The sequence below is a fragment of the Strix uralensis genome, chromosome 1, assembly GCF_047716275.1.
Source record: "Strix uralensis isolate ZFMK-TIS-50842 chromosome 1, bStrUra1, whole genome shotgun sequence".
NCBI lineage: Eukaryota > Metazoa > Chordata > Aves > Strigiformes > Strigidae > Strix > Strix uralensis.
The window spans coordinates 104352896-104374796 of NC_133972.1; the positions used below are offsets into that span (position 1 = coordinate 104352896).

The following is a 21901-nucleotide window of genomic DNA, read 5'->3' on the forward strand; positions in this document are numbered from 1 at the left end:
AGAATTCATACTATTTAAATATTTATAAAGAATTAATACATTTCACCTTGATCATTACTTAGGGTAAGTAACTGTTTTTAATCTTGTCTTGCAAGTGAATCCTTTCAGCTTCCTAATTTTCATTCTTGCTCTCTCTGGACTCCAACAAATCTGTCAGTATATTTTTCTTCAGAGGTAGGATTTTAGCCTGAGGATTGTCTTTGGAGTCAAGAGAGAAAAAAAAAAAAAAAAAAGCACAACAATAATACAGTGCCAGTATGGAGAAAACAGGTCTACAAACCAATTTTTTTGTATGTCAGAGAATTACTATCAACAGGTAATAAAAATATACAACTGCAATAGTTTCTCTGAGATATTTTCTCACAGATAGTTTTATTTATAAGAGGAATAGATTATCTCTTGAGAGCATTCATTTATATATTCCTCTTTTCTATAATTAGTGTCATTTTTATGGGGTGTTTTGTTATTCTACCTGTATACAGAAAGTAGGAATATTTTTTAATCCCCTCCAGACTGAAAAATACTTTGCTTTGCTTAGGTTGAAGGTCTTCTGGTTTGTCACTGGAAGGCCCCTTTACTTGCTGATTTCTACTCATTAAAGTGGTAGTTTATCCACCTTCAAATGTCTCTGCTCTGTGTCACAGACACTTATTTGTTCTCCAGCCATCAAAGTGTATTAAAATTAACAGCAGTCATCACATGAGTGGAGGGCAGCCGTTCTCAGACACACAGATAGTTATATACCCACAGCAGGAAACTTGCAATCAAACTCTAACAAAAGGTCACATTTGCAATAAGTAAAGGAAAATGTAGGTAATTGGTTATGGAATCAGTTAATATCTTTGCAGGCCTTGAAAGGCACTCTGACGGACTTGAAACCCTTTTGTTCAAGTAATTAAAACTGAGGTATTGTTATAATATTAAAAAAAACTCAGGAAATTCTTGGTGTGCTGTAAAATAGTGTCACTACAATGGCAAACAAATTCAATAGGGAAAATTATTTGTGGTTTGTTTGAAAAGACATACAGACTTGGGTTCTGGCTGAAATCCCGAAAAGAAATAGGGAATGAAGTGCAGGACAACGTGAAGATTAGCCCTTACAAAATATGTTTTTATGCCCAGTTTCAAGGCACGACCATTATTTCCCTCAGCTGATTTAGACTCGAGGCCTCTTCAGAAATATCAGGGCTTCCCACAGGACTTCAGGGTACTTGCTGGCTCAGAAAGCAGCGACTGACTTTCCGAGGCTGGAAAGCATTTCAATGTTGGCTGAAATTCGGTTTCTTCTAGAGGTACAATGCAATCCTGAGAAGTATATGCCACAGCTATAGTTTGTAACTGTATCTTATGTTGGGCAGGTCCCTGAGCCTCCTGCATGACCAACAGGAAGGGTACATGCCACAGAAGGGGACTCCAAGCAGCCAGAGCACAGAGTGGGGATCTGCCAGAGGCATCCATCAGGAAAGGCTGTGGAAATGTGCTGTGGTTTTCTTTGCCCATCAAACACTTCTTTACATCTAGTTCAAGCTAGGATTTTCTGACAGTTTCTGGCATGACTGGGGACTGAGTCTTTAGGTTGCCTGGTGTGAAGCCTTTTCTTTGCCTGAGAAAATCGGAGTTGGCACCTGGGATCCCTCAGCAGGAGCCTGTGGGCTTCCCTGAGCAGAGGATAGCACAGCCCATACCTTCCCATTTATGCTCTGGTGCTTTGAGTTGTACAAACAAGAAGTCTGCTGGATCAGATGGAAAAAGTGTGTGAAGACCCAGGCATATTCCTGAGTCTGTGAGCTGGGGCACTCAGCAAGGAGAGGGAAGGCATGGTTTAAAGCTTCTGCTTGAATGAACATTTTAAATAATCAAACAGCCGTTAAATATACTCCAGGAGTTCCTTTCTGCCCACCAAGTGCTCTGACTACCAGGTTAGGCTGTCACACTCACGCTGATTTCTCTGTGTCTTAATTCAGATTTAATGATACCCCATCCAAATTTTGACCCCTTCTGCAGACATAAGGTCAGGCTGATTTTGGTCCAGAATAGCTCTGAGCCAGGAATTTAGGAAGCTTCCTGGTACCTGAGGGAAATCCATTACTCAGTCCTGGTCTCTCTTACCAGTGAGTGCTCTCCCTGCTGTGCAAAGAGAAGGTGGACCTGGCCTTGCACAAATTTGGTGGAGGAACTTCTCCATATAGCACAAAGCAGTTTCAGGCCTCTCAGAGATCCCCAAAGAAGTCCTGGGAGCTTTCTTAGAAATGACTGGCAGTAGGGATAGAGTTAGAGTTGTGAATGAGATGCTCGTGGACTTTCAGGTGCTCCCAGGCTGAGGCAGGTGTGCCTGCATTGTCTCAGATGAGAAAGGGGTTGAAGATTGTAATTTTGACTCCCTTAACTGAAAATAAAAGCTCACAAAGCAGAAAGTTTTTCCTTCCCACCAGAAGTGCTCTCTGTAAATGTTGTGAAGAATGTATTGAGTCACCAATAGGAAAATTAAAACTCTTCTCCCATTCATTTAATTTTCTCCTATCTAAGTTACTCTAATAAAGACACCCCAGGCCTGATCTTGAGATGGTACTCGGATTCTCCAAGAGGAAATTTGGGAAGGGAAAAAGAACTTCCAAGACAGAATCAAAATCTCATTAAAATGAATGAATTCACAGAGAGACCAAAGCCGGTGCCTCCTGCAGAAAAAACTCTGTTTCAGGGACGGTCCCTCTCACCAGACTCAATTTTCCCCTTCCCACATGTCTATTGCTCATGTTATCCTTACCTCTGCACTGTTTAGTGTTGCTCCCACAAAGGTGATCCTCTCTAGCTTGAATAAGTGGGAGCACTGAGGACATGGTAAAGGAATATGAGTGAGGGCAGAAATGGAGTGACAGTCTGGGGAGAGGGATCTTTTTTTTTTGGTGGGAATGGGCAAGGCAGAATACTCTGTGTTGTCCAAGCCTAGGCAGACAAAGAAATCGCTTTCACTTTATCCCTGCCTTTTCTTTCTCACTCTGGTGTCCGAAGTGATCGTCATCCCTTAGACCAAGGTGGGCATGAAAAGTGGTTTGACTTGTATTAGAGAGAATGACAAGTGTCAACTCAAATGCATGCTTCTCCAACTCTGCTGTTGTGCAAGTGTAGCAAATAGAAAGAGGGAAAAGCTGGTCAAGGTTTGCCTGCCATGCATGTTTTGGTTGTGTAGGCCTTACTGGCTATTGTGTTCAACCAGTTCAGGATTATGATACAGTTATGAAAATTAGTGAGAACATTCAAAAGACTTTGAATTCCAAATATGAAATATTCCAGGGAACTGTATGTAATCTGTAAACTGTATGTATGTGGGAAGAAGGGGAAGAACAACTCATGCTAACAACACATCAGTTTTATTTGAGGATCTTTCCCCAGAGAGTTAACAAGAAAAAATATAATAATGCATTTCCTAAATTGTTAGGTGGAGACTATTTCTCAGTTCTAACTGAAATTATTGCAGGAAACTCTTTATAAATTTGAAAGTCTTTCAACTAATAGGAAGGGGAAAAATACCCAAACATCTGATATTTAAGCAATCATAGACGGAAACTAGAAGTTTGAGTGAGACAAGATTTGAATCAATGATTGCAGTAGGTAAGTGTTACTGTATAGGTTGTAATAACTTTGCCTAAGCAATCTGTTATAAAATTTCAAAGTACAAATGTACCAAAAAAAAAGATGTGTTTTCTGAGTATAAGTAGAGGTCAAGTTGTTGCAATTAATTTACCAAACTAAAAGGCAAGAAAATGGAAGTGATGAATAAAAGTAGTAAGAGCCTCTCAACATTTTGCCTCTTTCTAGGCTAAATTGTGGTTAAAAGCATCTAGTCTAAAGCAATTTTCATGAAAGTTATGGGTTTTATATTTAAGTTGGTTTTGGGAAAAAGTGTAAAACTTTTCTTCAGGGCATTCTCTTTCAAAATATTTGGCTATGTGAGATCAAAATAGTCAAGTCTTATGGTATGAGGCTTTCAGAGCTCATCTTGCTCAGCTTATTTGAAAAGATCAAGATGTAACTTGATCACTGGCAACAGGAATTTCATAGTGGAAAATAACTCTGACAGTAGGGGATTACTATCTTGTTGACAAAAGCATCCAGAGATCCTACAGAAGCAAGATATCATTTCTTGAAATACAATACTGTTTCTTTGCTGTGAGGGTATTTGTTGAGTATACATCTAATCAGGTTCCCATTCTGGAAGTGTCTTGGTCTCTGCTGTCCTCTGCCTTTGACTAACTGAAATGTCACAGCCCAGGGCTTGAGGGAAGGTATTTGATTAATTAAGCATGTGTGAAATTTAGTTTCCCCAAGAAGATGATATGATGGTCATTTCTATGCTTAAAGCCTATAAAATATATCCAAATATCTTGTTGAACAGTCTTGGGCTTGCTTGTTTTCTTCAGAAATTTTTGAATTAATAGTTTGTTCTTTCTTTTTTTTTTTTTTACTTGGTTCAATTACTTTTCTGTTGTTAAATTCTCTTGAATTTCTTTGCCTATTTAATAAAATCCCATAGGAGCGTTCACACTGTATTTCAAAACTGACCTCTGTCCTCTTATGAAACCAAAATTTTTACTGTCTTATTTTCCACTTTCTTTTCTTCTGCAGCTTTCCAATGTTGTGCTTCCCCATTCAGATGGAAGAAAACCTGATGTCCCACCAACTGCAGATTGAGTCAGATATGGATTAAATGTAAATTTTTAAATTGGGGTTATTTCTGTAGGATTTGTGTTTGATTCTCCTTATACAAATTCCCCATCCATCTTTCAATGGCCAAAGTACATTGCTGGCATCCCAATAACCTTTTTAAAAAAACAAATTTAAAAAAATTGTATTGTAAACTTGGAGGCTGAGAAGCTAAGTGTAACATTCATTGGGCTGACGTTTATACAGTTTCACCCTCTCAATCTAAGTCCCAACTTCAGCTGCTGCTGCTGATTCTGGCCACGTCTGTGCAGTCTGCGCTCATGGGTGTAGCACCCAATCTGCCCTCTTGTCAAAGATAAGAATATGTAAGTAATAAGTGTTTTCCTGAGCTGAGGAGACCATTGCTTTGCAGAATGGAGCACTACATCCCCAGGCTAACTGGAGACTTGGTGACAGAGCCATGTCTTGTTGGAAAGCCTGATGGAGCTGGAAGGCTTGTCAAGATCACATCAGTTCTCTGGACGCTTCTGAGAGGGATTAGGGAACAAGCCAGTTTAAACAGTAAGCAAGTCTCCTGGCCTGGCTTCCTACCTCCCTACCTGGTTTTCTGGGGAAAAGAGGGTACAAGTTTCCTTGATCTTCCTGATGTCACGCTGCAAGGAGGGAAGGGACAGTGCTGAGCGCTAGCCAAGTGAAAAGGACTGTTTTTCCTTTATGCATTTCCAGAAAGAGAAGCATTGAGGACATAAAAGGTTTGGTTCATGCTAAATAGATCAGTTCATCATATGTATTTTGTAAATATTAGGGGGTTCAGAGAATGGAATAATAATCCTTAGCTATAAATATTTATAATTTATCTATTTATAAAGCTGATAAACAAGTAATTTCATAGAACCAATTTAAAATGTCCTTTTATTTTTTAAAATCTCAAATTGGTTCAGCTCTCAGGATAATTCCCACTGTAAATTTTATGTTGCATATTTAATACTATTTGGTTTCAAGTAATTATCTGTTTTAAATCTTACTGTTGCGGTTTTCTTGTATGCCCCAAGGCAACTGTGTATAAAGCTATCAAAAAGATAGTATATTCAAAAAGAATAACAAAATATGTAAAGTTTTGTCATATTTTTACAAACCCAAGTATATTTATCATAATTTCTAATTATTCTTTTTGCTTTACTGCATATTATTAGTTTAATTGAACCATAAACTTTAGACTAATAACACCAATTTGTCTTTCATTATACTTTGCTCTATTAACTTTTACAAATGGGTTCATCTCAGCCACTGATTGATGGGCACACAGCAACTGTGCTAGATTTCTCACCCACAAACAGCTACATTGCATTTTCTGTTCTTGGAAAATGCTTTTTCTTTTTCTTTTTTTTTTTTTTTTCCCAGGATATGAAGTTTTATTCTTTATTCTTAAGGTTTAAATACAAGATACATTTTGTAACTTTCCTCTTCCAAACATTAGCCCTTCTGGCAGAAACCACCAGCAGTAATAAGAGCTGGAGTTGTCAATTATTTCAAGGGATCCTTTTCAAAATAAAATGCTTGGTTTAGGGTCCCAGAAAAGCCCTATTCACTTCAGAATTTGGGGAATTTAAATCTCCTGGTGATTTCACAGGCAGGCAGTTCCCTGTCAAGTGGTAGGAATTCCATGAAAATGTAAAATCACATACAACTCTCAGAGAAAAAAACACGTAACACAAAAATAACAGAAAATTGCAAAAAAAGGAAATGTAGAAAGATATTGCAGGGCCACTTACCAAATTCATATTTTGTTTAGGGCCAAGACTTCTTTTAACAGCACAGTCCTCATACCCCCTTCTACTGTATTTGCAAATCTAATTAATCTGCAGGGAGAAAAATGAGTATTGAAAGTAAGCTGGTCTCTCCCAGCTGGGTCTGGTCTGATCTGTGGTCACCTGGTTCAGCTTCACAGGCTCAAGTGATGCTCTGCCTTGCCCTCTCCTGTCATCAAAGATCAATTCGGTGATTACTGTCTATGTCCTGTGAAGACTTCTGGATATACAGTCCAGCTGTCACATCTTTGAAAAATATAGAGAACAAACAATACCCTGTGCATACCTTTCCGCTCTTTGCCATTGTTGCTGAGGCTCTCTTTCTCAAATATCTTGAGACAGTTTTCTTTCTCCCATGTTCTTCTTCCACTTAGAAAAATCCTTTGTGCTATCTGTTCAGCTTCTTACACACAGGCCTCAAATGCTATGTCTTTCCAAGACTCCTTCCAGGCAGAAATAGAAGGACCTTCAAACTGTCTTTAGCCAGGCAACCAAGATCTGCAGTGTCACTGAAAAGTGCAGGGAAAATGCAGCTGCTGCCACAAAGACCTTCTTGAGTCCAAGTTCCACAGAAAATTATGAGAAATAGCAAGTGATTTGAATAAGGGAAAGTGTGTGACCCACAAGTTAGAGATACTTTTAAAATTAGCTGTGTATCACCACATTTGTGATAAAATTATGGCAAGCTGAGGGGAAAAAGTGGAGGATGGATGAAAAAAATGACAGCTTGAGAGACAATCAAGCAGAATGAGAAGAGCATAGGGACAGAGAGGGGACATGCATGAGGAAACTGGGAAGGAAGGAGAAATGGAATAGAAGTTAAAAACCCTCCAAAAGTTAAGAAAAGATGTAGGGGAGAAGAAGCAGAGCGAGCTGCTAACCACACAGTCTTACAGCACCCAAAGGGAAATACCTTTTCGTGCGTATTGGTCAGTAGAAATAGAAGTGTGCTTCTTACAAAGCCATAGCACCCCAGCAGGAGTGTCCCTAAACAGCAACCTTTGTGAGGGAAAAAAAGCCATTTTGGAACCACCACAAAGCCTACCTGTGGGAAAAATTCACCTTGCGAATTTGATAATCCAAACAGTAATATCCTCCACAAAGCCAGTGTTTCACCTGATAGAGGATTGTGACGTGCTTTTCATTTCAGCTTTGAATTGTTGTGGGGTACTAGTGATTGTTAAAAATATGGAAAAAATGGGGTTGAAGCAGTAACTCTACAGTAAGAAATAGCAGAAAAGGAGTAGAGAAGGTTCTGTGTTTTCCCATGTCCCCATCACAGTGTTTTATTGCATTCAGATGTCTTCTTTTTCACACAGATCTTACTGGAACCAGTCTGGAGTTCCAGAGTTTCGGTGAGTTTCCAGTGTGTTTCCAGTGTTTCAAGGGAATGTTATAACTGCTGGGCTAATAGTTAGAAAAGAAAACATCCTCTCTCTTGTTGGAGGTTGTTTTCTGTAACTTCAAGCGGCATAAGTTTCAATTTAGTGAAGAAGGTAAGGATAGTGAACAGGAGGAGAGCAAGTGAGAGCTGCATACTGTCTACAGTAATTGCTGTGGCATGGTATAGCACAGTAGTGACATTTTTTTAGGTTCGTTTCTATCTCACTACACTCAGATATTCACAAATGACGACCCAGGCTTGTAAAACAGTTACATCATTTAATGAATTATGAGACTTGGTAATAAATAATGCATCTGGGGACTCTGCATTTGCCATCTGCATTTTGAGAATACTCCTGGAATACAGTGAGGCCCCATTTTCAAGCATCTTCATGCAGCCAGGTTGGCTGAAACATGCTTTTCTAAACAAAGGTGGAGATTCTCCAGTTATCACCTATCTTTCTAGGTTGTGGCTCCAGAGTAAATATCAACTATGTCACTGCTCCAGAGAAAGCTGTGAGAGCTGGCAAGGTTTCTGATCTCCTGCGAAGCATTTGTTATGTATATATATCTTGAATATTTTGAAGCCAAGGTTCAGGTTTTGAAATCTGTGATGTAATATTGAGATGTTCATGGATGCTTAAGTTACCTTATATGCTTCTATCCTTTGGTGGCATTTAATATGGGAAAGAGCTCTAACTTTTATGAAGACAAAGAGGCTTCCTTTGTCTACAAAAGTCACCACACCCTGTATGTCACATAAAGGGACATCTAGTGAGTGTATAACACTCTGCAAGAAAACATACTCTTACTGTATCATTGAGCACCAGACCGTACAGTTTATCAAGCTAAACTTTGATGTAGGTAATCCTGTGATTATCTAATTTGTATGTAAAACAATTATATCTTCACTACATGCACATTTGAAATGGCAATAACTAGGCAGCTATTAACTTCTGATGGTGTTTTCAGTATATATTTTTGAAAGGACAACTGTGACTATTTTTCAATAAATGAATTAGCCATTTTTTATTAGCTCTACTCATGGATCTGCAAATACTATTTACACCAGAAAAATATAAATATTTCTTCCTTCACTTGAAAGTGGTGTTTCTTTATGGTATGTCATAACATCGCTGTATTTTATGCTGACACTAACAACGATGAATCAGTTCAGCTTTCCGTATGTAAACTTTTATTCTGTTCCTAACCTTATTTTAACTGATCAAACTAAAAACATGAAAAGGGATAAAATACTCACTTTATTTGTTCTGGAATCAGTGAAATCACTGTAAATTATTTGTTTCCTAATTTTTTTTTTTTTTTAATTTCTCTTATTCTTTGCCTCAGTTTCTGTGTCATTCTTCCTGGTGGCAGTGGCAGAAAATGGAAAGCCTCATTTTGCTGGAACAGAAAACACAATTTTCTTATTGAATTGCTCACTGTGGCCATCGATGTCCTTATTAGTAAGTAATGCTGTAAAGTTCTTACAACAGCTTTTTCTTAGTTTTTAAAATGGCATTATATGTAATAATTACTAATAAATAAAATTTTGATCCATAGTGCATTAAAGTGAAAAGGAAGACAGCAAAAATCGGAAAAATATAACTGAAATGTACATGTCCAGTTTTATTTGTTATTTAAATGTATACATGATTCCTGTTCTTATTACTGAGAGTGTATTTGATTTGTTAATTATTGAAAATATTAACAACAAACTTTATTGCTGAATTTTCTAAAAAAGACATGTAACTATTGACTTTTAAGCTGGCACAAAGTTTTTCACATGTGCAATTAGGAGTGAAGTAGATTACTTTTTATCATAGAAAGAACATTTTTTCTCTGAATGTTTTAAACAATTATTTTCTGGACATATGCTTTTTGGCTCAAAAAACTCTGCAGCTTATGAAGTTGTTTGTTATTTTGCTGTGATTTTATACACAATGGAAGGGTGAGGAAAAGGTCAGCAATAACTCTGCTGTTGCATTTTCACTGGGAAAAACATAATATTGATCGATAAGAAAATGGAAAAAGCACAACTATTAGCGTCTTACTTGATCTTCTCCGACCTTTACCCTGCCATGTTGATTTTATTCTTAAATGTTATGTCTGTTGTTCCAAAGGTTTGTCCTGTTTAGTCTTTTATTTAATTAATACATGATCTTCTTTACTCTCTCTAATGTTAAAACATGAAATTCGTTTTTATTCCTTGTTGAACTGTTGTCCTCTTTACACTCAGCAGTGCACACTGGATAATAACTCCGTGTAGGAATTGGCCTGCTTAAAACTACTCTAGAATCACAATCAATGAGTACTTAAATTCATCAAACTGTTTTTCAGGTCCATAGGAAAATTAGCTTTAAGGATGTGTAAGCTCTTTAAAAAGAAAAATTAAATCTCACGCTTAATCTTTCTGGGTGTAGAATGAAGAGCAGAATATAGGTATTGAACCTCAGTACTTTACTAAATGTCTATGTATCTGCTGGGTAGTGACTATAAAATGTACTCAAGGAAGCACTCTACACAGTGAGAGCAGTCTGCATATGGTACTATATTTGGTACATATGTTCACATAGGGCAGGGTGCCGTGGCAAAGCCACTGGAGTGCCTTGATTTGCCTTCTGGCACAAAATCTTCTCATGTGTTGCCAAAGATGACAAACCGTATGTTTTGGCACTAAAAAGGAATAAGGGTCTGTTTTTATCCATGGAGGTAGAAGAAAATAATTAAATGAAATATGCAAGGATAAACACATACAGAAAGGGCAAGGAGTTGAATTTGCAGATGTTGCACATTTTAGGCTGCATCCCTTGCTGAGGAGCAAGCAGTGGCAGCACAGCTCCAAAACTCGCTGGACACGGGGTGTACAGGCGTCCCTTCCCTGTGGGCAGTCAGGGGCATTCTTGTCCCAGCACCCTTCACTGGCCAGCACCTCCTTGTCCCCATACTCCTTCAGACTAAGAAGCACCCATTGTCTTTGGTAATGCTTTAAAAAAAAAAAAAAGGAAACAAAACCACAAATGGTGAACCTCACAGGATTTTTTTTTTCCCCTCTCCTGCTTGAATTTCTTCTTCTAAAAAGGGATGGAAAACCAGCCGCAAACTGGCCTGAGACTGAGGTCACTCATTTGTACCTTCAAAGAAATATATGGGGAATTCAATATGTCAATAATTTAGTTTATAGCTACATTCTAACTTGGTAACTGGGTTTATAACTTCTTATTTGAGTTTAGTTTAAATGAAATAGGCTCTAGTAGGTTCATCTATGAGGTGTTCTTTAACAGAAAAAAAGTGGTCACAAAGTCATTTGCAATTCTAGAGCTAAACAGACTTCAGAAACAAGTTAGACAACTATAATAAGGCCTTTTTTACAAAGAAGAAGAGTTCTGATCACTTGAATCCAAGAGTAATGGTGAGGGCTGTTCCTGGCAACATTTTAAAATTTTGGAATGGTGGGGAAGTCCTAAAGGACGGCAAGTAAATTTGTATTTTAAAACAATCATTAGGATAGACCTGTAAAGATGACACTGACTCTGCCAAAATAATGGAAAAACTGAGATGAAAAATAAAGGATGAGAATGTAATTCATTTCAGTTGACATTTTTTATATTTTTTCACATAAAATAGTTCTTGCTGGCCTCATTTCCTTTCTTAAGAGATGACGGGCTGATTAAAGGTACCTTTATTAGCCTGATCAGTCTGAATGTCTCTACAATTTTCCACATATTACCATGCAAATTTCTCACTATCATAAGACGATATGATATGTGATATACAAATGATAAATATCCAACAGAGTAATTACTAGAGAATCATAATCAAGTATGTTTCCACTGAGGTCTCACACAGACCAGTTCTTGCTCCAGTGCAGCCATAAATCATTGACAAAAGCACGTAAGAAAATATAAAATAATTGTTGATAAGGTTTGCAGGTGCCACAAAAACAGATGGCGTGGTAAAAACATCATGACGACAGGTCATTTGTACAGGATCCTCTGCATCATTTAGTAAACTGGGAAGAAATAACACACATTTTATTATAACCAAAGGCAAGGCCAAACACCTAGGGATGAAAAGTACAGGATTTAACATTAGGGAGACAATACTTTAAGAAGCACTGAGCCTGAAAAGGTGGTAATACTTTTTCAATGGAAAAATTTTCTCATCTGGTGCTCCAGCTAAAAGAATTAGTGTAAGTCTGGGTTTCTGAACAAGAAATCATCAAATAGAGGGAGAAAGCTGTATTATCTCTGTCCACAAAGTTACTAACACCAGTACCAAAATGCAGTCTGATATCTGTTCTTCAAAAGAGATAGTAAAAGCTTGGAGAGTGTTCAGAGAAGAGCTACAGGAATGATTTTATGGACAGGAAATGCCACCTTATGACCAAACCTACAAGAAGCTTAAAGTTTTCAGTGTATCTTAAAGAATTGTACTCCAGGAGATGTATGTGCCCCGCATATAGTTCTCTAACTACCAAAAGTGTTTCCCTTTAATAGGGCACCTGAATTCAGAAGACAAAAACACCTGCTCCAGCAATCAGAATACAAAGGGATAACACTATGTATAGAAAGATGATTATTTTTAAATTTGAACTTTTACATCAAAATTGAATAGTTGTTTTTTCTCTTTCCTAAAGGATATTTTGCAGTCAGTCACAAGTTCTTAAACTCAATACCAGATGAAATTAAATGGCTAAATCATATAGAAAACCAGATGATATTCTGGTTTTAAAAATCTATTAACCTCTATGAATCTTGTATACACCAATACTTCTCTGTAAAAGTCTTTGGCATAATGCCAGAATAAAAGGCTGTGCTTATCATTATTATTTGTTCACTTTATTTTTTTCTCAAAGGTGAACAGTTGTTAAACAAATATTACAGGCCTTTTTATAACATTGAACTCCTCTATCATCATATCATTATTTCCCCAGCTCTTTCATTTTAAGTGCTTGAAAGTTGCTTTCAATTGCAAATTAACCAGGGCAAAAAGAAGAGGGACAGTGATCTCTTTATATGGAACACGTATCTGATTTTAGTGACCTGTGATCTTGGATGTTTGTTGTAAATAAGGATTGTATAATAAAGAAAAGCTTGATATATTTGATCTAATGCAAGTTATTAATGCAAGAAACCTGATTTATTCTCCTCCAAGGTTTTGCATATTTCTTCCACTGTGTGAGGTTAGGAGGAAGAGCCACAGATAAGAAAGTATCTGGAAGACTCAACAAGTTATCTGCCTTGACCTTTGAAGAGCCTTAAAGGGAAGTGTTGTCACTCTGAGGAGATGTAGAGGTCATACTAGGCACAGAGCCAGCCTACAACTTTTTTTAGAGTGTGTCAAAGCCAGGGCAAAGTGAAGACAGACTAGACTTAATCCTTTAACCTAACCTGTCAAAACTGCATCAAGTCAGCACTGCCAAATCTGCAGCCACCTCATAACTCAAAAAAGGTATGCATGAGTGCATTTATGAATTTGCTTTTGAAAAGCGGTTTTATGGTTTGGTATTCACAGCATTATGAAACCTGGCCACATCGCTGGGTATGCAAACATAAAGCTAAATGTTGCCTGCTGCATGAGCAATTCATCCCATGGAGTAGTAAGAAGATATGAAACAATATTATTGCAAAAGGTGATTGTTTTTGAGGGATACTTACTTTCAAATATAAAAAATACAGACTTCAAAGAAATTAGGTTTGTGTTTTAACAAAAACAGTAGAAATTACCTATTTGTCAAATCCACTGTAATGGATAAAGCACACAGCACATTAACCTGGTATTTTATATTCATTGACTGTGCAGAAAATACTGTTCCTGTGTAGTGATGATTGTTTGTTTAAAAGAAACATTTTCTAAGGTTTTTTGGGGGGTTACATATATGCATGTGTGCATGTTGGCTTGTGTGTATGTGAGTATGTTCATGGGCATTTTGTGTGAACCTGAGAGTAGTTATAAAAGGAAGCATTCAAGTGAAAAATAACACAAATGCATGCAAAACACAGGGCCATATCCTAACCGCTGCAAACTAGCTTGGCTGACAGTGGCACCACAGCCACGCTCAGACATGACAGTTGTCATAGCTCTCTATATGGCTGTGAACTTTAAATTGTGACTATACCGTGATGCAAATGAAAAATGCTAGAAGGCTCATTTTGTGCCGTTAATCCTTGAGCTTTTCCTTTAGATGGGTGAAGACACAGTAACAATTTTATCTGTCCTCAAGAAGGATATTCTGAAAACTATAGCCTGGATACACAAAGGGACTGTGACTATAACCTTTTCTTGAAAGAAATTATTGTAACCTGCAAAAAAAGAGCTAATGTTTTGGTCTTGTGATGAGCTGGTGCTGCTAACTCACACCCAGGTGTAAGAAATAGATCGCTTCCCTTCCTTTGTCTGTGAGGGTTCATGTGGTCACTGTTGGCAGAAGCACCCTGCAAGCCACAGTGTGGGCTCCTCGTCTGACACTGGGACAGGCCAGGGCTCAAGCCCTTCCTCCAGTGCTTGTTTAAGTGTTTTTTCTGTTGGTCCCCTGGAGCGTGGCATCCAGCCTGTCCCGCTGGGGCAGCTGGAGCACCCAAGCAAACCTTGCCAGGTCCATCTCTCCCCTGCCAAATGCAATGACTCCCACGGGGAGGGCAGGGCAGTTCCTTCCGCCCCAGGGTTGGTGGTTCAGACAGCATGGGTCTTTGTGGGGATCAAGTAGCCTTGAAGAGACTCTCTGTGTGTGTGTGTGTCTGTCTGTGTCTGTGTGTGTCTTGGGGGGCTGGTACCATAGAGAGATCTTTGTCTGTGAGGGACAAGGACAGAGCATGAGTGTGATCTCTGCCTTAATGATCAATTAACTGGGAAATTGTCAAAAGAAAACGCAAAATGTCAAAATTTTGTTAATAGTTCTTGCTTGTGAGCTTAGAAGAACCGTTAATGACATTGAGATTTTTACACTGGAAACATCAAAACTAAAATGCAGTCTCTTTCTCTTGGAAAATGACTGTGCTCTCATCTTAATGAGTTATCTGAGCAATTCCAAGGCAGGACAAAGAAGACCTTATATTTACTTTCCACCTGGAACATGACAAAATTAGAAACCTGAGAAAAGTAGACCAAAACATGAAGAGAAAAAGGAAAAGAAAATATAATGAACTATTAAAAAGAATAGGGAAGTCTGAATTATGAGTGAAATCAAGTAAAAATTATCTGAAACACACGTGTCAGGGATTTTAATTCATATGTATTGCTGATCTCTTGTGAAAACTCCATCGACTAATCAAGAATTACACTTTCAGAAGGAGCAGTAGGTTGGCAGATGTTCCCCACAGTCTTCATGATTTTCTGAGGAATGGCTTTGACAGTCTATTTGTATGATAGTCCAATGATCATGTTAGGCACAAATATTAACTTTGGCAAGTGGATACAAACTGGACAACTTAGCTGATTGCTAATGAGAGGAAAACAACACCCATTTGCCTTCAAATCAGAATAGGATTGCAAAATACTCAGAATCACCACTGTTTCAAAGGAACAGAAAGTATGTTGTTTCATGACTAAATTACTGGAGATATTTAATATAATATACATGTAGCATACATTTACAAAGATGTGACTCATAATGCTGCCATAAAACTGAAACCTGGATTATCTGTTACTACTACTTTTGGATAGAGATTAGTCATTTCAGGATATGTGAAGAAAAACAGATTTCTAACTTCAAATACATATACAAGGACATATTTTGACTTACATTTTCAGACTTTAATGCCAGAGGGCCAGTTCAGGTTTCTGGGATGGCTGGCTTCATAACCCAGGCCATAACTCCCGCCTCAAGTCTCTAATGTCTTACAAATGGCCACAGGCTTGAATCTACACTCAGAGCTAAAGATTTCCATCTTTCAAGAAGATCTTACTTGTTTTTCTCATTCACCACAGTCTTTCTTCAGACTTCTTACTTGTGCCTTTTGTAGAGAACAACTCCTCTGTAGTGAAAATATGTGTTATAAAATGCTTATTTTGTTCCCCAATTATTAAAGAGCCTTCATGTTTCACAAGTAGTTCTTTAAGAATACACTGTAAAAAGGCATAAATTTCTTCAGAATAGGCATTGCAACTTTGGACAGTTTAGAACATGTATATCCATATGTAAAATTAGTCTGTGGCTAATGCTAGTGGTGTAACCCAATAAATTAAGGGTGACTGTGTATTAGAAAGCCTGCAATAGTTGTACTTCAGCTGCATCTCAGTATGAAAGTTAATGGCTTTGTTACCTGAGAAAGAGGAGTGGGAGAGATGGCCTTGCCATACTCCTGTTAAGTATTTGTATATCATCCAGTAACTTGAGACTGGTATAGAGAAAATTATTTTTTATGTATCACACAACAATTGCATATAGAGCTCAAAGTAGACTTTGGCTGTGTAAATCTATTTTAGTCAATGCAAAATCAGAAGATGCAAGTTTGCCATTTCTAACTAGTAGCCTTTTGACAGTTTGGTTGTTTTGTCTTGCCCAGATACCCAAATGACAATTGTCTCTGGAGACTAAGCATTTACCATTTATACTATCTAAAGTATAGAGGGCATAGAAGTATTTACATATATGACTTAAAGAGTTGAATATGGTGCATGCTGTTCCACTGAGATAAATTATACAGGAAAAGAGATCAAGAAGAAATAGGAGATCCTTATCAAAAACTTTCTTGAATGTAAATGTGAATTTGCTTCAGGTATTTAAACGAAACAGAGTTAAAATTTTTAACAGCTACTCCTGACACTGAAACAGAGAAAAAGCAGAACCAGATCTGGTGGCAGGAGGAGCAGGTATCTCCCAGTGCCATGGGGCGGCCTGTGCTGGTTGAGCACTGTGCCACTCAGCTAGCAAAGGAGGAGGTATCAACAGTGCTGGTGAGAGTTATGATCAGGAAAGCTTTTGTACAGGCAGAAGTCCTTAAGCTCAGTCCCTTGTGTCTTGGGAAGGGAGTGTTTTTTCAAGGGTGTCAGCGGTACAATGCAAGCCTTTGTTTTGAGCTCACCCCAGAGGGTGTGGTGGGCTCTTCGTACTCGGAAGTTGGTGGGTTTACTGTCGTTATTCGAAGGAGCCAAACTTTTTATTCTGACCAGACTCAGAAACACCCTCTTTCACCTCTGACAGGAGCCTGATTGCTCTAGTGCTTTAGATCTGAGTTACTTAAAGATACCAAATGAGGCTGATCAGATGCTGAAGGGCTGCCAAGATTACAGGCCTGTCGGCCCTATCACTTTTGTTATTAATTATGATAAAGCTGTACAAGCTGCAACCCGGTCCATTCAGCGCAGACACTGGGACAGCTTTCCTCCCTTATAGTCCCCTCTTTTCACTGCTCCAGCTATTCTTAGCTAGGGGAACAGTCCCTTGTGGGATGATTGTCATCTGGTATATATACATTGCAGCAGCTGACTCAGATAACCAGGAAACTATAACCAGCTCCCTGACTGCCCTGGGAACTTGGCGGCATCAGGGAGTCTGGCCCAGTACCAGGAACAAGCACACAGCCATGGCCTGCATCTTGTAGGAGAAGGACACGTGTTTCTGGTGCTTCTTTGCTTTTCAGACTTACACCATAAAGACTTTTGCAAAGCAGTGAAACGTATTGCAAAATGAGACTCAACTTTAAAGACAAACAAAAAGATGTCCTGAGGAGCTTGATGATATTTGTATGATTCCCACCTTGTATCATCACTGTGGAGCTCTCTGCCTCTATTTAAATTACAAAACCAGTATAACTTCGTTTGCTTTTATCAGCGATGGCTTCCTGTTTCCTGCTGACTCCTCTACACATTCCCTTCTTGGTCATTTTCTGTCAGTGTATCTGTCCCTCGCAAAGCAAACAAGGCAGAATTATTAAGTCATTATTAACCCTGGGTGCACAAGATTACCCCTACCACAAAAACCTTTTTCGGAAACTCTCTTTTATTAAATTCATTCTGACCTGATTTCTGAAAATGAGTCTTCCACAAGAAAACCTGCAGTAAAGGAGGAGTGGAGAGATGGGTTATAAGCAACTACGTGACAGGATCTGGCAAAGATGGTGGGGCCTCGGAGCTGGGAGGACTTCCTTCTTCTGGTGTCAGAACAATTCTATCAGCTTGAAATGTGCCTATAACTTCACCCCTAGCCTGAAGTTTCACAGTCAGTCAAGCCCATAATGTCTTATTGCAGACAAAAGTAGGAAATCTCATACCCCATCCTGGCTTCCTATCCTCCTTCCCCTGCTCTTTCCTCTCTGTCTCTGCTCCCAGCTGCAGACCTTTCCCTGCTCTTGCACTTCTTCGCTCCTTTGCTGATTCACAGCAGCCCACTAAAACAGCAAAAAACCTAGTCATCTTTTTTATTTTTCATGAGTTACTTTTCTGCTGTTTTGTGGGCTAAATTAGCTCATGCAGGAGCACCCTTTGCCTCTGCATTTTGACCCACAGAAACAGCTGAGTTAGGGCCACACACTTCTATCCCCCTGCACAACCAGGAGAAGAGGCTAGGGCAGCGTGCTCCAAGATTTTTTTGCCTAACCAAGGTTTGGTTGCTCCTTCTGTTGCACCTGAAGGATGATGATGGGCTCAGCCCTTGTTTTGAATAAAATCCTTGACTATGTTTGAACTTAAGCTCTTCCTGCCATCAGCCATTCAGAATAACAGCACTGCTGCTTAAACAGGACGGTAGAAGCAGTTAGGGAAGGTGCTCAGGACGGATTCATCACAGCCCCACTGTGCAGTGATCATTCACCTGAGGAGCTGATGGAGCTGTTTTCCTCAGTGACCAATGAGCTGCAATTTCAGGCTTCTCTGACAGCAGATATTTCTGCCAGCTTTGCAAGTCTCAAGCGTTGTACCACGATCCATCATTGGAGTTTTCCTGTCACTGTTTCCGCTCTGGGGTTCTTATGACATTCTGGTTTGCAAAGTAAAAATCCCTGGTAGCGATCCTTGCTCAGTCCTGGTACAGCCTTTTGCCAGCTCTCTGCTTTTGTTTGTTGCTATCCAGAATCCAGCTAACTTCTGTTCTTTCTGAACCGATCTCACAAAGAAGCCCTACGTTTCAAGAAGGAGGTACAAGGCAATCAATGCAGCAGGACTCTTTGACTTAAGACCCGTGTCTAGATCCCAGAGATCAATAAAACTGTCTCCTCACATTCAGAGATCCCACAACAAGCTCTAGCCAGTCTCCAAAAGCCTCAGTGTGCTGATCTGTGCAGAGCGAATAGAGCCTGTGCACAATAAACAGCAGTGGACGGCTGTTCACACACTCTGGAGGAGTAGAAGGCATGAAGTTATCACAAGAGAACATGACCAGTCAGGAGCTGGTAGCAGCCTTTCCCACTTATCACTGCTTGCCTTCATCTGTCCTCATGTCAGGTTCAAACCCCTTTTTCTCAGGTGGTGAGCAGGGTAGATATATATAAAATATATATTTTCTTCCTTATTGCAGGGTTGTTTAAGGAAATGAACATGTCTGAGAAGCCACTTGGAGCTTTTGGGAGCTATTTACGGCTACTACTGTTATGACTGAATGGAATTGAGGCAGGGAGGTTTCTTTAGGTATAAGAGGATGGCAGAACAGTAATGGTGAGAGACTGAGGAAGAAAGAACAACAGCAGGGCTAGTGGGAACAATGCCAGTGCAGAATTAAGATGAGTGATAAGAGGCACGGGGAAGGGGGGAGAAGAAGAAAGAGAAGATTGTGATTCATGGAAGCAAACTGACCCACCCTTCCTAATTCTGTGGCATGTTCTGCTTTGAAGCCTTTTGTTCTGTATCAAAGCAAAGACTGTATCGCACAGCCTGAGCAGCCACTGCAGTTGCAAGCTAATAGGAAAGGGAAGAAATAGCAGCATGCCAGTTAGGTTGCATGATGCTGATAGCGAGCCTTGTAGGATGGAGAGAGAGGTATGCTAGCAATGTCTCCATTTCAACGGGTGTGTGGGATATTTAGCTCCCAACATTACTTATGAAGATTAATGTTTCTCCTTCTTAAGTATTGCTTTGTGGAAAGTCTAGATCAAAAGACGCAAACCAGCTCAACAGAGAGTGCTCTTCAGGGAGAGAGAGAGAAGAGTCCATCATGTGTCCAGCTTATTTCATATTCAGACATTTTGTGTGAATCAATGCTGAGAGCTCTGTGTTTGGGTTAAAGGAAGTTTGACAGTGCTGCTGGAACTGCTGAAAGGAAACTCCAGCCAGGTTGAGTTATCCATGGGTGCTGTGTTCTGGCCCCCAGGTTAGGGTACCACAGTAGCCGATCTTGCCTGAATGCTATGACAAATCCCCAGTAATCACCGTTTCTTTTGTGCACCCTGCTCTGCACTTGAAGGAAACCTGAAGAAGCAAGGAAGAAGTCAAGATCTGTTGCAGCAATGCCCTGCTGTGGGTAGTCAAGGGACTGGGACTGTGAGAGTGAAGACATAAGCCAATTCCTCAATTCAGACGAAGCTTCAGTGTCAAGAAATCCTGATGAGGTCTCTTGTTCCTGTACAGGTCAGCTTCTGGGACTTCCTTCAGGATGTTATTAAAAAGAGTAAAATAAACAGGCCTGCATTGTGTCAGGTCTGAACCCATGACCAACACATTAGAATGAAGTAACAGCCATTGAATAGTCAATGAAGAGGAAAGCCCTGTAAAGTACTTGCTTAAATTCACAGCAAGACCCTGAGTGGGATTCCTCTAACCCATCATGGATATTGGAGGTCAGCGAACCTGCCATAAGAAGCATCTCTTTCCACTGGCTATAGAGAGAGTTCAAGTTGATTAGGTGAAACACCTTATATTTTTACTCATCTGCAGCTGGGTTTCCCACTCTTCTCATAATGCGGGAGCAAATTCTCTGTGGGTCACAATGAAAAAGCTGAAGTTTTAAAAATAAGAGTCTAAGATCAGGCACTAAGCCACATACTTCCTCTGGCTTAGGATGAGACACTTACATTGCCATTTTAGTTACTCCAAAGCAGCCTGAGATTTTTGAAATGCTTAAAAACATGTGCTTCCATTGACTTCAATGTGTCCAAAATAAACCGAACTATTTGTTAACCTGCTATGAGCGTAATCAAACAGAATCCTTTGAAAAAGGAAAGTTTTGCAAATAATGACAGGAAAAGCATGAGCTGTCCTAAATTTCCTGTGCCTGTTGCCTTTTTCTGCTTAAAGTGCTCTCTGCTTTCCTTTAAAATTTCAAAGCCTTAGAAATATTTTTTGGCTTTGCTCACATTTATAAAGCTAAGAGTATCCAGAGAAGGGGGGGGGAGCTGATTTACATGGTCAGTTATACATAGCAGAAGATGCAGCTCTACATTTGTAGACAAACCATAGTCTGGCATTTGTTCACATAAACGATATGATGAATAATTATGAAAAATTGTCTAATTTGGGAAAATTACAATCAGGTCATGTACATTACAGGGAAAATAACTAAATTAATTATGTATAGTGTGTAACTGTCAAATACCAACATATGTAATGGAAAGTCAACAACATATAAGGATCCAGCTGATTTTTGTAAATCCTGAATTTCTCAGGATGTTCACGTTCCTCAGATTCACAAACTGCTGTACTCCATCTTATCAAGCTGTACTTGTAAAAAGGAGTGGCAGGATTCAAATAAATCTTTTAATGAGGATTATTGTTCTGTAGAATCGAAACAGTAGTCTGACTACCGATGGCTGCACCATCAGGGAGTTGTGTTGCAGGACTCAGCAAAACTCCTAGTAAAACTGCAAGCAATTACTGAGTGCCCAGTTTTGGAAAACAAACTTGTTGTGACAAATAGGCTAACTATGAATCACTTATACACATGAAAATATCTCAAGAGTAAATAATCCTTAAGAATTTTGGTCACAGTGTTACATTATCAATTCCCTAAATTATAATAGTGGAACTGCCAGTATTACTGGTCCACTGTAAAATTGCTGTGAAAATTTTGTGAATTTTTAATGTTTTCTTGATTATTTGCATTATAATTAAACTATTTAAAACTTTTTTAGTGTAAATACTCTCTTTCCTAGAGGCATTAAAAACATTGCTATGACTGA

At 39.0% G+C, this 21901-nt stretch overlaps 1 long non-coding RNA gene across 1 annotated transcript in view; it reads left to right on the plus strand.

Moving 5' to 3' along the window:
• LOC141954066 (uncharacterized) overlaps nt 1-9372 on the plus strand; it is a 33673-nt gene extending 24301 nt beyond the window's left edge. Inside the window, exons 2-4 of the long non-coding RNA XR_012632078.1 lie at nt 4624-4707; nt 7790-7825; nt 9204-9372. This is a non-coding gene — a long non-coding RNA (uncharacterized LOC141954066). The remainder of the gene's footprint in view (nt 1-4623; nt 4708-7789; nt 7826-9203) is intronic.
• The last annotated feature ends 12529 nt before the right edge of the window (nt 9373-21901 follow it).